This window comes from Balaenoptera ricei, chromosome 17 (assembly GCF_028023285.1).
Source record: "Balaenoptera ricei isolate mBalRic1 chromosome 17, mBalRic1.hap2, whole genome shotgun sequence".
Lineage (NCBI taxonomy): Eukaryota > Metazoa > Chordata > Mammalia > Artiodactyla > Balaenopteridae > Balaenoptera > Balaenoptera ricei.
The window spans coordinates 2,838,888-2,854,720 of record NC_082655.1 but is presented as its reverse complement, the minus strand read 5'-3'; the positions used below and the strand labels follow the sequence as shown (position 1 = coordinate 2,854,720).

Here is a 15,833-nt window from a genome sequence, read left to right as displayed (position 1 = left end):
CAACAAAGACCCAACGCAGCCAAAAATTAAAAAACAAAAAAAACACTATTACTTATCTTGATTACTGAGATTTTGGGGTCTCTGAGACATGCCTCACCAGAGTCCTGCCCACACATACCCATCCCCACTCCACTGGCCCTGTCCACCTCAACCCCAAGGCTTCCCACACCCAGGGCATATCACCTAGGGGGTTTGTGAAACTAGAAACATTTCTGCCCAAGGCATGTCAAATACAATCATGCAATTTTAAAAGTTCCCTTCTGAGAACAATAAAGCTATTTAACACTTCTTTTCAAGGACCAGAAACACGGTAACTAAACTGTCAAAGCGTATCTATTTTACCTGAAACAGTTGCAACGCATTTTCTTACACTGGACCAGAAAACTCTTGAATAAATGTCTGACCTTAAATGAAGGAGGCAAGCCCTAAAAATGTGTGAGCAAAATCCATGCTTGATTATGGCTATTTGCACCTCCTGTGATACAGCAGAAACCCTTCTTATTCTAGTCCAAAGATCCAGAATAACAGCGGCAACGGCTTAAATCCACAAGCCATGCTGGCAGGGCATGACAGCCAGAAAAGAGGAGAGTTTGTAAATAGCTAACTTATTCAAAGATTCCTCCTTCCCCTTTTTTTCAGATTTCTGAATCCAAGGCAGATCCAACAGTGGACAGTAGAACAGCATTTCCTCTAGAAAAACAGGAAAAGTGGATAAAATACAATAATCAGAAAGCTGCTAAGGCAGTGAGAACAAGAGGAGCTAATATTTCAGAGAGTGAGGAACCACAACGCTGAGCTGATCTACTGCAGCTACTGTGAACTTTGGTATTGATTTGCTAATCCTGCAAACAAGAAGGAGGCTGAGACCCTGAGCTCTGCAACCACAGAAAACTGCTGCTGGAGGACAGGAAAGCAGGAGAGGTTCTGGCAGGCTAAAAGCCTAAACACAAATGTAGTATATTTCCTGCCAGCAATAAAAGGAAAGGTACTGACACAGGCTACAACATGGATGAAACCTGAAAACATTATGCTAAGTGAAAGAAGTCCAACACAAAAGTACCTATCTATCTATCTATCTATTAAACACTATATGAAATTTTCAAATTAAATCCCACAAAAGTTCTAAAAAACTGCCTTTACCTGCAGCTCTTCAATCCATTAAGACATGAGATATTCAAGAGAACAAAATTTTTTAAAAACCTCCCAGAAACATAATCTCTTAGGGAAAAACTTCTTTCAGTTAATTAAAGCCCTTATATGGACTATTGCTTTTTGGGGATATGACCTCTGCATGCATCTTTAGCTAATAAAGTTGTTCATTCAAAAACAGAAAACTAAACATCAAAAACAGATGAAAAGGTCACTAACAAGAACAACTGAAAACATTCGAATTCTGACTCCAGGAAAAAAAACAAGATCTAATTATAAAATATAGGAACATGGATCTCCTACGATACAGGGGTTACTTAAAATATATATTTCTAATTTGCACATTTTTAAAAAATATTTATTTTATTTATTTTTTGGCTGCATCGGGTCTTAGTTGCTGCACGCGGGCTCTTCGTTGCAGCACGTGGGCTTTTCTCTAGCTGTGGTGCGCGGGCTCCAGGGCAAGTGGGCTCTGTAGTTGCGGAGCGCAGGCTCTCTCATTGAGGCACTCGAGCTCAGTAGTTGTGGCGTGTGAGCTTAGCTGCCCTGCAGCATGTGGGATCTTAGTTCCCCGACCAGGGATCGAACCCATGTCCCCTGCATTAGAAGTCAGATTCTTTACCACTGGACCAGCAGGGAAGTCCCTGGACATTTTCAAAAATTTATTTTACTTTCCATTATGTGATTGGGAGGAGAAGAGCCAAGAATCTGCAAAAATACTCTAAAGTATTTAAATTTTCTTTTTATAATCATTATTGCATACCTTTATAGTTACTTCCTGGGGAAATTGTAATTTCCTTCAGCTGTGGCTTTAAATATCTCCAAATCTGATTTTGCTGAAAATAAAGTTATGAAATGAATGTGTCTGTATAAAACGCATTTAAATTATTTATGAGAGAACATATGTTTATTTTTTGCTATAAATACATATACAGTCTGGCTATAACTACAGGTGGCTTAAAGCATATTCCTTTTATTGGCATCCTTGAATTACCACCTAAGAACTACCTTTGAGTACAGGAATTTCCTAACGTTTATTTCCCAAACTTTTTATGGAAATCAAATATTATCTTTAAGTGAACAACAGAAATATGAATTAATCTAACAAGAAAAAAAGAGAACACAAAAATAACAGCATTACCACCTGCAGAGTTTCCTGTAAAATGTAACTACATATTCCTAGTCCCAAAATATACCAAGTACATTTACAGCTGTTTCCATGTGACCTCAAAGGTACAATCTATACTTATTACAATATGACCTTTCCATACAGTAGTTGACTGAAATTACTTCTTCTTTTGAAAACTATACTCAGGACCATCTCATTCTTAATATCCTCAAACTTAGCTGATCTCCACCTCATTCTAACAGTTACCTAAGAGACAAAATACACTCCCCTCTCTGTGTACATCTATCACAATCTACAGTAAATCCATTTTTTGTCTCCCTTACACAGAGTCAGGCCGACACAAAGAAGGCACGGTCACGAAGTCTGCTACTGCAGCTAAGGAAACACTCTGCTCTGCACTGCCATTTGGGAGAATTCCTGACAGCAGCCACAGTATATCCTAGAATAAAAACAGCCATCATGATTATTGTGTAAATGCCATGCAAACATTTGACCATGCTTTTTATCCTCCTCTTCCAGCTAAAATCCACTTATGAACTGACTCCATTTTCATAATCAGAATATTTTGCATAAAAAGCTACACCCCGCCTTTTTCCCTGTTCACATCTTCTTACCTGAGTAAAAGTAAGGTGGGGGGGAAAAAGTGGCGTTTGGGAGCAAAGAGAAAGGAGGATACATTTTCTTTAATCTTCCAGAAGTATGCACCACACAGAAAATTCTCTACAGTGCCTAATAAATACAAGTCTTTACATCTAAAGATTTACTCTAAAGATTAAAAGTCAGACTCAAGAGATTCATTACATTTTTAATAATTAAAAAAATCTTTTATATATTCACTAATTCAAAATTTTTCATTCAAGAAATTTATAACAGAAATTATGACAAAATTAAGCACACAAGTGACCAAAGTTTTCTCAAATACACCCCTGCTACTGACATACGTATGACACAATAAAGTTCAGCCCTGAACGGTGAAAACTCAACTCAAAGACTAACCAAGTCTCATCTGCCCTCAGTCCACCAAAAGAGGGTAAATTTAGGATCGACAGTTTCCACATAAACACAACAGGCAGCCTTCATCAACACTGCATGTCCAGAACAAAACTATCACTTGAGGATGCCCAAATCTTTCCCACTTAGGTCTTAAGAAATAGTCTGGCCGACTCCCTCTTGCGAGAGCACTGCAATCACAACTAACTGCTGAACAATCATTGACAGGAAGACACTGGAACTCACCAAAACAGAGACCCCACATCCAAAGACAAAGGAGAAGCCGAAATGAGATGGTAGGAAGGGCGCAATTATAATAAAATCAAATCCCACCGCTGGGTGGGTGACTCACAAACTGGATAACACCTTTACCACAGGAGTCCACCCACTGGAGTGAAGGTTCTGAGGCCCACGTCAGGCTTCCCAACCTGGGGGTCCGGCAAATGGAGGAGGAATTCCTAGAGAATCAGACTTTGAAGGCCAGTGGGATTTGACTGCAGGACTTCGACAGGGCTGGGGGAAACAGAGACTCCACTCTTGGAGGGCACACACAAAGTAGTGTGCACATAGGGACCCAGGGGAAGGAGGAGTGACCCCACAGGCGACTGAACCAGACCTACCTGCTAGTGTTGGAGGGTCTCCTGCAGAGGCGGGGGGTGGCTGTGTCTAACCATGAGGACAAGGACACTGGCAGCAGAAGTTCTGGGAAGTACTCCTTGGCGTGAGCCCTCCCGGAGTCTGCCATCAGCCCCACCAAAGAGCCCCAGTAGGCTCCAGTGCTGGGTCGCCTCAGGTCAAACAATCAACAGGGAGGGAACCCAGCCCCACCCATCAGCAGTCAAGCGGATTAAAGTTTTACTGAGCTCTGCCCACCAGAGTAACACCCAGCTCTACCCACCACCAGTCCCTCCGAGCAGGAAACTTGCACAAGCCTCTTAGATAGCCTCATCCACCAGAAGGCAGACAGCGGAAGCAAGAAGAACTACAATCCTGCAGCCTGTGGAACAAAAACCACATTCACAGAAAGACAGACAAGATGAAAAGGCAGAGGACTATGTACCAGATGAAGGAACAAGATAAAACCCCAGGAGAACAACTAAATGAAGTGGAGATAGGCAACCCTCCAGAAAAAGAATTCAGAATAATGATAGTGAAGATGATCCAGGACCTCGGAAAAAGAATGGAGGCAAAGATCGAGAAGATGCAAGAAATGTTTAACAAAGACCTAGAAGAATTGAAGAACAAACACCTAGAAGAATTAAAGAACAAACAAACGAAGATGAACAATACAATAACTGAAATGAAAAATACACTATAAGGAATCAATAGCAGAATAACTGAGGCAGAAGAACGGATAAGTGACCTGGAAGACAGAATGGTGGAATTCACTGCTGCAGAACAGAACAAAGAAAAAAGAATGAAAAGGAATGAAGACAGCCTAAGAGACTTCTGGGACAACATTAAACGCAACAACATTCGCATTATAGGGGTCCCAGAAGGAGAAGAGAGAGAGAAAGAACCAGAGAAAATATGTGAAGAGATTATACTTGAAAACGTCCCTAATGTGGGAAAGGAAATAGCCACCCAAGTCCAGGAAGCACAGAGAGTCCTAGGCAGGATAAAGCCAAGGAGAAACACGCTGAGACACATAGTAATCAAACTGACAAAAATTAAAGACAAAGAAAAATTATTGAAAGCAACAAGAGAAAAACGACAAATAACATACAAGGGAACTCCCATATGGTTAACAGCTGCTTTCTCAGCAGAAACTCTACAAGCCAGAAGGGAGTGGCATGATATATTTAAAGTGATGAAAGGGAAGAACCTACAACCAAGATTACTCTACCCGGCAAGGATCTCATTCAGATTCGACAGAGAAATCTAAAGCTTTACAGACAAGCAAAAGCTAAGAGAATTCAACACCACCAAACCAGCTCTACAACAAACGCTAAAGGAACTTCTCTAAGTGGGAAACGCAAGAGAAGAAAAGGACCTACAAAAACAAACCCATAACAATTAAGAAAATGGTAACAGGAACATACATATCGATAATTACCTTAAACGTGAATGGATTAAATGCTCCAACCAAAAGACACAGGCTCACTGAATGGATACAAAAACAAGACCCATATATATGCTGTCTACAAGAGACCCACTTCAGACCTAGGGACACATACAGACTGAAAGGGAGGGGATGGAAAAAGATATTCCATGCAAATGGAAATCAAAAGAAAGCTGGAGTAGCTATACTCATATCAGATAAAATAGACTTTAAAATAAAGAATGTTACAAGAGACAAGGAAGGACACTACATAATGATCAAGGGATCGATCCAAGGAGAAGATATAATAATTATAAATATATATGCACCCAACATAGGAGCACCTCAATACATAAGGCAACTGCTAACAGCTATAAAAGAGGAAATCGACAGTAACACAATAATAGTGGGGGACTTTAACATCTCACTTACACCAATGGACAGATCATCCAAACAGAAAATTAACAAGGAAACACAAGCTTTAAATGACACAATAGACCAGATAGATTTAATTGATATTTATAGGACATTCCATCCAAAAACAGCAGATTACACTTTCTTCTCAAGTGCACATGGAACATTCTCCAGGATAGATCACATCTTGGGTCACAAAACAAGCCTCAGTAAATTTAAGAAAACTGAAATCATATCAAGCATCTTTTCTGACCACAACACTATGAGATTAGAAATCAATTACAGGGAAAAAAACGTAAAAAACACAAACACATGGAGGCTAAACAATACGTTACTAAATAACCAAGAGATCACTCAAGAAATCAAAGAGGAAATCAAAAAATACCTATAGACAAATTACAACGAAAACAGGACGATCCAAAACCTATGGGAAGCAGCAAAAGCAGTTCTAAGAGGGAAGTTTATAGCAATACAAGCCTACCTCAAGAAACAAGAAACATCTCAAATAAACAATCTAACCTTACACCTAAAGGAACTAGAGAAAGAAGAACAAACAAAACCCAAAGTTAGTAGAAGGAAAGATCAGAGCAGAAAAAAATGAAATAGAAACAAAGAAAACAATAGCAAAGATCAATAAAACTACAAGCTGGTTCTTTGAGAAGATAAACAAAATTGATAAACCATTAGCCAGACTCATCAAGAAAAAGAGGGAGAGGACTCAAATCAATAAAATTAGAGGGGCTTCCCTGGTGGCGCAGTGGTTGAGAATCTGCCTGCCAATGCAGGGGACACGGGTTCGAGCCCTGGTCTGGGAAGATCCCACATGCCGCGGAGCAACTAGGTCCATGAGTCACAACTACTGAGCCTGCACGTCTGGAGCCTGTGCTCCGCAACAAGAGAGGCCACGATAGTGAGAGGCCCGCGCACCGCGATGAAGAGTGGCCCCCGCTTGCCGCAACTAGAGAAGCCCTCGCACAGAAACGAAGACCCAACACAGCCAAAAATAAATAAATAAGTAAATTAAGTAATTAATTTAAAAAAAAATTAAAAAATAAAAAAAATAAAATTAAAATTAGAAACGAAAAAGGATGGCGGGGTGGGGGTGGGGGTGTGATGAATGGGAGTTTGGGATTGACATATATACACTAGTATGTATAAAATGGATAACTAATAAGAACCTGCTGTATGAAAAAAATAAAATAAAATTCAAAAAACAAAGTCACTTAAAAAAAAAGAAGAAAGAAAAAGGAGAAGTTACAACAGACACCGCAGAAATACAAAAGCATCCTAAGAGACTACTACAAGCAACTCTATGCCAATAAAATGGACAACCTGGAAGAAATGGACAAATTCTTAGAAAGGTATAACCTCCCAAGACTGAACCAGGAAGAAACAGAAAATATGAACAGACCAATCACACAAGTAATGAAATTCAAACTGTGATTAAAAATCTTCCAACAAACAAAAGTCCAGGACCAGATGGCTTCACAGGTGAATTCTATCAAACATTTAGAGAAGAGCTAACACCCATCCTTCTCAAACTCTTCCAAAAAATGGCAGAGGAAGGAACACTCCCAATCTCATTCTATGAGGCCACCATCACTCTGATACCAAAACCAGACAAAGATACTATAAAAAAAGAAAATTACAGACCAATATCACTGATGAATATAGATGCAAAAATCCTCAATAAAATACTAGCAGACAGAATTCAACAACACATTAAAAGGATCATACACCACGATCAAGTGGGATTTATCCCAGGGATGCAAGGATTCTTCAATATACGCAAATCAATCAATGTGATACACCATATTAACTGAAGAATAAAAACCATATGATCATCTCAAGAGATGCAGAAAAAGCTTTTGAAAAACTTCAACACCCATTTATGATAAAAACTCTCCAGAAAGTGGGCACAGAGGGAACCTACCTCAACATAATAACGGCCATATACGACAAACCCACAGCAAACATCATTCTCAATGGTGAAAAACTGAAAGTATTTCCTCTAAGATCAGGAATAAGACAAGGATGTCCACTCTCGCCACTATTATTCAACATAGTTTTGGAAGTCCTAGCCACAGCAATCAGAGAAGAAAAAGAAATAAAAGGAATACAAGTTGGAAAAGAAGTAAAACTGTCACTGTTTGCGGATGACATGATACTGTACATAGAAAATCCTAAAGATGCCACCAGAAAACTACTAGAGCTAATCGATGAATTTGGTAAAGTTGCAGAATACAAAATTAATGCACAGAAATCTCTTGCATTCCTATACAGATCTCTTGCATTCCTGATGAAAAATCTGAAACAGAAATTAAGGAAACACTCCCATTTACCATTGCAACAAAAAGAATAAGATACCTAGGAATAAAGCTACCTAGGGAGACAAAAGATCTGTATGCAGAAAACTATAAGACTCTAATGAAATAAATTAAAGATGATACAAACAGATAGAGGGATATACCATGTTCTTGGATTGGAAGAATAAATATTGTGAAAATGCCTATACTATCCAAAGCAATCTACAGATTCAATGCAATCCCTATCAAATTACCAATGGCATTTTTTACAGAACTAGGACAAAAAATCTTAAAATTTGTATGGAGACACAAAAGACCCCGAATAGCCAAAGCAGTCTTGAGGGAAAAAAACGGAGCTGGAGGAATCAGACTCCCTGACTTCAGACTATACTACAAAGCTACAGTAATCAAGACAATATGGTACTGGCAAACAGAAATATAGATCAATGGAAAAGGATAGAAAGCCCAGAGATAGACCCATGCACCTATGGTCAACTAATCTATGACAAAGGAGGCAAGGATATACAATGGAGAAAAGACAGTCTCTTCAATAAGTGGTGCTGGGAAAACTGGACAGCTACATGTAAATCAATGAAATTAGAACACTCCCTAACACCATACACAAAAATAAACTCAAAAATAGATTAGAGACCTAAATGTAAGACTGGACACTATAAAACTCTTAGAGGAAAACACAGGAAGAACATTCTTCGACATAAATCACAGCAAGATCTTTTTTGATCCACCTCCTAGAGTAATGGAAATAAAAACAAAAATAAACAAATGGGACCTAATGAAACTTAAAAGCTTTTGAAAAGCAAAGGAAACTACAAACAAGATGAAAAAACAACCCTCAGAATGGGAGAAAATATTTGCAAACAAATCAATGGACAAAGGATTAATCTCCAAAATATATAAACATCTCATTCAGCTCAATTTTAAAGAAACAAACAACCCAATCAAAAAATGGGCAAAAGACCTAAATAGACATTTCTCCAAAGAAGACATACAGATGGCCAAAAAGCACATGAAAAGCTGCTCAACATCACTAATTATTAGAGAAATGCAAATCAAAATGGCAATGAGGTATCACCTCACACCAGTTAGAATGGGCATCATCAGAAAATCTACAAACAACAAATCCTGGAGAAGGTGTGGAGAAAAGGGAACCCTCTTGCACTGTTGGTGGGAATGTAAATTGATACAGCCACTATGGAGAACAGCATGGAGGTTCCTTAGAAAACTAAAAACAGAATTACCATATGACCCAGCAATCCCACTACTGGGCATATACCCAGAGAAAACCATTAATTCAAAAAGACACATGCACCCCAGTGTTCATTGCAGCACTATTTACAAAAGCCAGGTCATGGAAGCAACCTAAATGCCCATTGACAGACGAATGGATACAGAAGATGTGGTACATATATACAATGGAATATTACTCAGCCATAAAAAGGAACGAAATTGGGTCATTTCTACAGATGTGGATGGATCTAGAGACTGTCATACAGAGTGAAATAAGTCAGAAAGAGAAAAACAAATATCGTATATTAACACATATATGTGGAACCTAGAAAAATGGTACAGATGAACCAGTTTGCAGGGCAGAAATAGAGACACAGATGTAGAGAACAAACGTATGGACACCAAGGGAGGAAAGCGGGGGGGTGGGGGGTGGGGGTGGGATGAATTGGGAGATTGGGATGGACATATATACACTAATATGTATAAAATAGATAACTAATAAGAACCTGCTGCATAAAAAAATTAATAAAAATTAAAAAAAAAAAAAGGAAATAGTCTGGCCATGGTGCCTTTAAGTCACATTCACCCCTCGTTCTAGGATATGTCCTAACCTATGTCATACAGAGGTTATGAGCATATGTCATACATACACCCAAACACCATCATTCTACCAGGCTCTTGTATTTCAAAGCAGCGGTCACTAGTAGAGAGAAACTATGTAGTATGTATACGTTTCTTCATTTCATGATATGTCACTTCACAAAGGCTTACATAAAGAAAAATTATTTTAATACTTACACTGGGGCTTCCCTGGTGGCTCAGTGGTTAAGAGTTCCACCTGCCAATGCAGGGGACACGGGTTCAAGCACTGATCCGGGAAGATCCCACATGCTGCGGAGCATCTAAGCCCATGCACCACAACTACTGAGCCCATGTGCCGCAACTACTGAAGCCCGCAGGCCTAGGGCCCATGCTGTGCAACAAGAGAAGCCACTGCAATGAGAAGCCCGCGCATCGCAACAAAGAGTAGCCCCCACTCGCGACAACTAGAGAAAGCCCGCACGCAGCAATGAAGAACCGAAGCAGCCAAAAATAAATAAATAAATTTATTTTTAAAAAAAGAAATACACTGTACTATTAATCTCAATTTCACAAATTAACAAAAATATTTTGTAAAGGGAGAGACTGAGTTACTAAAATGTACAACAAAAACTAGAAGAAGAGCCAAAAATGATTCCAAATCTCCAACCAATCACCTGCAAGATCAGAGGGAAAAACTGACCTTCAGCAGTGCAGAGCAGAGGGCTGGGTCACAGCGGGCGTGCGGCAGTGTGCTGACCAACAAATCAGCCCTCGAGCATCTCCCTTCTACTCCCGCTCACTCACCACTCCCAGCTTCGCCCACTACTCACTTCACCACCCATTGCTGACGGTGGGCAAGTGACTGGAAGAAACGACCTCTGCTTGAAGAAGTGGGGATTAACAGTTGTGCTTATGACAAACAACACAGCATTTGGTAAGGCAGCCAAGAAATGCTACTTTGCATTAAACACAATGCAGAATAAACCAAATATCAGCATAATAACAAAATAAAATGAAAGTTTTGCCAAAAGAAAGGCTTCTCTCTGTCAAAATGGAAATTACTTGAGATTTTGTAGGTAGTAAAATCAGTAGCTAATTTAATATTAAAACAAGTACAATTTTATCGTATTATTTTCCAGAAAATTTAGAAGTACAGCACATGAGCTGTGTGCCATTAAAAACCACTGACCTAGGGATGTCCACTTCAGCCAGGAAGGGGTAACTAGTACGGAAAATGTCCTCCCATGGTAAACAAATAGAAAAATGGACACAATCCAGGAAACAACTTTTTTCAGATCTTGAGACAACGGGCATGGCAGGCCTGTGATCCCCACTGTCCCCTCTGTCTGGCTGAAGGCAACCCTGGACAACAGTACAGTAAGGGGAATCGAAGCAGAGCACTGCAGCTTCAGTAAGTTGAGGAGAGAAAATTTCAAGTTTTGGGAAGCTGAGTCAAGCTGACATTTGCAAGGCAGAGTATCAGAGATGAAAAAGTTGTAGAAAATAAGTTTCAGAAATCTGCACAAAGAGCCAGAGGACGAAGGGACAACACGTTCATCAGCAAGCTGAAAGTAAACACCGTCAACCTAGAACTCTACACCCAGCAAAAATTCCTTCAAAAATGAAGGTGTTTACCAAGAAAGAATGGATAGACAAGATATGATAGACTCATACAATGAAATGCTACTCAGCAATAAAAAGGAACCAATTACACAACAACATAGATGAATCTCAACTATACTGTGCTAAAAAATGCCTTACACAGTCATTCATACTGTACAATTCTGTTGACATGAAATCCTACAACAGGCAAAACTGATCTGAGGTGGAAGAACAACAGGAGTTGTCTCGGGCTGGGCAGGCAGGGGAGGTGCTGGGACAGAGACTGTGAGCATGAAGGAACTTTCTGGGCCCTCCATTTCTCGTTTGCAAGAAAAAGGTTTCAGCCTCCTAGACCTTCCCTGAGTTCCAAAGGGCAGAGTCAAACAGTTACTAATTAGAGTGAGGGAATACAGAAACAAAGGAAGAGCAGTCAAGAAATAATAGTGCAGGGGTTTCCCTGGTGGCGCAGCGGTTAAGAATCCACCTGCCAATGCAGGAGACACGGGTTCGATACCTGGTCCGGGAAGATCCCACATTTCCGCGGAGCAACTGAGCCCTTGCGCCACAACTACAGAGCCCGCATGCCACAACTACTGAAGCCCGCGTGCCTAGAGCCCGTGCTCGGCAACAAGAGAAGCCACCGTAATGAGAAACCCGCACACCACAACGAAGAGTAGCCCCTGCTCACCGCAACTAGAGAAAGCCCGTGCACAGAAACGAAAACCCAATGCAGTCAAAAATAAATAAATTAAATAAATAAATTTATATATTAAAAAAAAAGAAAGAAATAATAATGCAGCGATAAACCAGGATCCTGGTTCCTCCTCAAGAGATATACCTAACAATCTGATACAGATCTCTGACTGCTTCTACAGGAACTAAGGGCCCCACCCAGGTAGAGGATGTTAACTTCAGGCTGAGCAGAAGCACATAGACCCGAGACCGGTTGGAAGCATAAGATTGATGATTGAGATTCCTTGAACACCACCCTATTACCTCCCCACCAACCAATCAGAGTATGGTTACACACCCTGCAGCCCTCCCCCCGAATTTTACCTATAAAAACTCTTCCCCAAGAACCATCGGAGAGTTCAGGTCTTTTAAGCACGAGCCACCTGGTCTCCTTGCTTGGTCCTGCAATACACCATTCTGTTCTTCAAATTCTAATGTTTTGGTTTCTTTGGCCTCACAGTGAGTTGGGCACACGAACTTGGGTTCAACAACAAAACGACAATGGTCTACATTTTGATAAGTGTTTGGGTTGCAAAGGCAATGTTAAATTTTGTAAATTTGATAATTATATGAATTATATCATGGTCATATTGTTCTTAGCACATACTCACCGAAGTATTTAAGGGGATAAAGGGCGTGATAGCGGCAACCTACTCTCAAAGGCCTTGGTAAAAAGTAAATATACGGGGACTTCCCTGGTGGCGCAGTGGTTAAGAATCCGCCTGCCAATGCAGGGGGCACAGGTTCGAGCCCTGGTCCGGGAAGATCCCACATGCCGCACAGCAGATAAGCCCGTGCACCACAACTGCTGAGCCTGTGCTCTAGAGCCCACGAGCCACAACTACTGAGCCTGAGTGCCACAACTACTGAAGCCCGCACGCCTACAGCCCGTGCTTGGCAACGGGAGAGGCCACTGCAATGAGAAGCCTGCGCACCGCAACGAAGAGTAGCCCCTGCTCGCCGCAACTAGAGAAAGCCTGTGCGCAGCAATAAAGACCCAACGCAGCCAAAAATAAAATTAATTAATTAATTAATTTTTTAAAAAAGGATAGTATTGTGGAGAAACCTCTTCAAAAAGAAAAGTAAATATATGTGTGTGTATGTGCACGTATATATATGGAGGGACAGAGAGAGAGGGCAGGGAGGGATGGGGAGGGAGAGAAGAGGAAAACGGGGATGGGGTAGGGAAGGCATGCAGGCAAATGTAACAAAATGTTAATTTAACATTCGGTGAATCTAGGTGAAGTACAGTATTTGGGAGTTCCCTATACTACATTCTACAACTTTTCCATAAAAGAAAGTAATTTTTTCATTAAAAAAAACAAAACATGCTATACACCTGATACATTGTAAAGCAACTATACTTCAATTTTTAAAAATTTAAAAAACAAAAAACAAAACAAGGAGCAGCAAACTAGAAAGGGTGCTGGAGGGGCTTTCAGAGGCGCCAACCTAGTGGTATGATATTGATGAAAAAGGCAAAAGTTGTGTTATTGCATACTGAAATCGACAAGTGTTCATACCGCAGATCCCAAGTCACCCAGAAAAGCTATAACTGAGTTTAATATCTTTTAGTACATTTTGTTTAAGAAGATCTGTTAAGTATCCTTTTGAAAAATATAATAAATATGGTTACATATTTTTTAAGTGTACACTCCACTACTTTTTTTCTCTTCTGCATATACAATAACCTTTCAATTGAACAGGGAGTCACACTGAAACCTCTTAGAAGACACTGTACACGGCCGTCACACTCCACAGGTGTGGTGCAGCAACAACACGTGATCCCAACCAGAGGGAGCACCTGGCAAACCGCCCTCCCGCATCCACACAAACGGACCACTGACAGCACCCAGAAACACCGTTAACTGTAAGAAGCATCCCAGCCCTGTTCCCAGCCTTCAGAACCAGGGTTAAGTTAGTGCAGATTCCAGAGAAAAATGGATGGAGCCAGACAACAAAATGTAAGCAGAACAATTCCAATCTCTCTTCTGTCCCTCAATATGCTATCAAGGAGGCTACTAGCAGATCTTTGGTGTGTGCTCACCATACAAAGGGCGGCAGGCAGGGGCTGCGGTGAGCAGGTCTGGGCACCCAGTGGTTTACATCTCTAGGGGAGAGTAAGGTGGGTCTCAAACACAGAGGGGCACGTGCAATAAAGGAACAAAAACCAGCCTCATTTTATCATTGATTCTATTATAACCACAAAGTGGAGTATCCTCCCATCATAAAATTATGAAGAGCTCATCATTTAAAATAGCGGCCTTCTTATTTTCTAAAGTCAAACAAACTTTTATTTTTAAATAAAAATTAAAACACACATATACACACACAACTTTCCACTTTAATTTCCTTCCCTGCCCTATACAAGCCTTTCCTAAGCAAGGGCCTATTGGGAAAAAGTGCTAAATAACAGCTCTGGAGGACATCAAAAGGCACCACAAAGTAATAACAAGCAACTCTCTTGCATACTTTTAAGAAAGTGTATTTACAGTCACAATTAAGTCTTAAGTTCAGTAAAGCTAATGTGTATTATTTTCTGTGTACGTTCTTGTTATTTCTAGCAGTGTAAAATATAACTGTACCCTACAATTATAGCTGACTAAACAAAAGAGCTGAAGACTGCATAATTAAATTTGTCCCAGGACTTCCCTAGTGGCGCAGTGGTTAAGACTCTGTGCTCCCAATGCAGGGGGCCCGGGTTCGATCCCTGGTCAGGGAGCTGGATCCCACATGCATGCCGCAACTAAGAGTTCGCATGCCACAACTAAGGAGCCAGCAAGACGCAACTAAGGAGGAAGCCCGTGAGCCGCAACTAAGGAGCCCGCCTGCTGCAACTAAGGAGCCCGCCTGCTGCAACTAAGACCCAGTGCAACCAAATAGATAAAGAGATAAATAAATATTTAAAAAATAAAATAAATTTGTCCCATTAATCTGAGAAAACAGTTCTTATTAATTTTCAAAGCTGGTAAAACTATTTTCTCCAGAGCTACAAGAACTTGAACAACATGGAAGGAATCCTAAAATAATTTAACTTTTAAAACAACTTTTACTTATGCTAATTACATGACATCTGTAATATACAATTGTATTATACGAAGACAAGCCACATTATAAAGCCTTTAGAGGTCATGAATAAATAAGCATACAAAAATCAGCCAAGGACTTCAAGGTAGTGTCTATGCTAAAATCTATTTCACTTAAACTTCCATGATACCTCATCCAGAAAAATAAAATTTAATCCAGCTTGAAAGAAAAGCTGAGCTCAAGTGTGTGCAATTATCTGTATGTATATACACAGAAGTCACCTATCTTTTTTTTTTTTTAAGTTTGGTGTATGATTTCCATACAGAAGAACCTCCAGTTCAGTGAGTTCTGACAAACATACTCAGTTGTATGGCCATGGAAGATACGGCCCCTTTCCATCACTCCGAGAAGTGCTCTCATGCCCTTCTGTACACAGGTCTCTCCCACCCTCAGCCCTAGGCAACCACTCACCTAATTTCTATTCTCAGAGCTCTGCCTTTACCAAAATGTTGTATAAATGGAATCACAGTTGTACTAGTGTTTTGTGTTTTCACTTGGTAAAATGCTCTGGCGACTCACCCATTTTGCTGCCTATGTCAGTAGTTAATTCCTT

The 15,833-nt window shown here is 40.3% G+C and overlaps 1 protein-coding gene across 7 annotated transcripts in view; it reads right to left on the bottom strand.

The window, feature by feature from the left end:
* Nucleotides 1–15,833, bottom strand: part of PTK2 (protein tyrosine kinase 2) — a 253,622-nt gene that overhangs the window by 202,309 nt on the left and 35,480 nt on the right. The window contains exon 1 of one of the 7 annotated variants that reach the window (XM_059901759.1): nucleotides 1,913–1,928. The exons of the other annotated variants lie outside the window; for them this stretch is intronic. The gene's annotated coding sequence lies outside the window, so the exon portion shown is untranslated. Of the gene's footprint in view, nucleotides 1–1,912; nucleotides 1,929–15,833 lie in introns of those variants that run through there. 7 annotated transcript variants of the gene reach the window in all.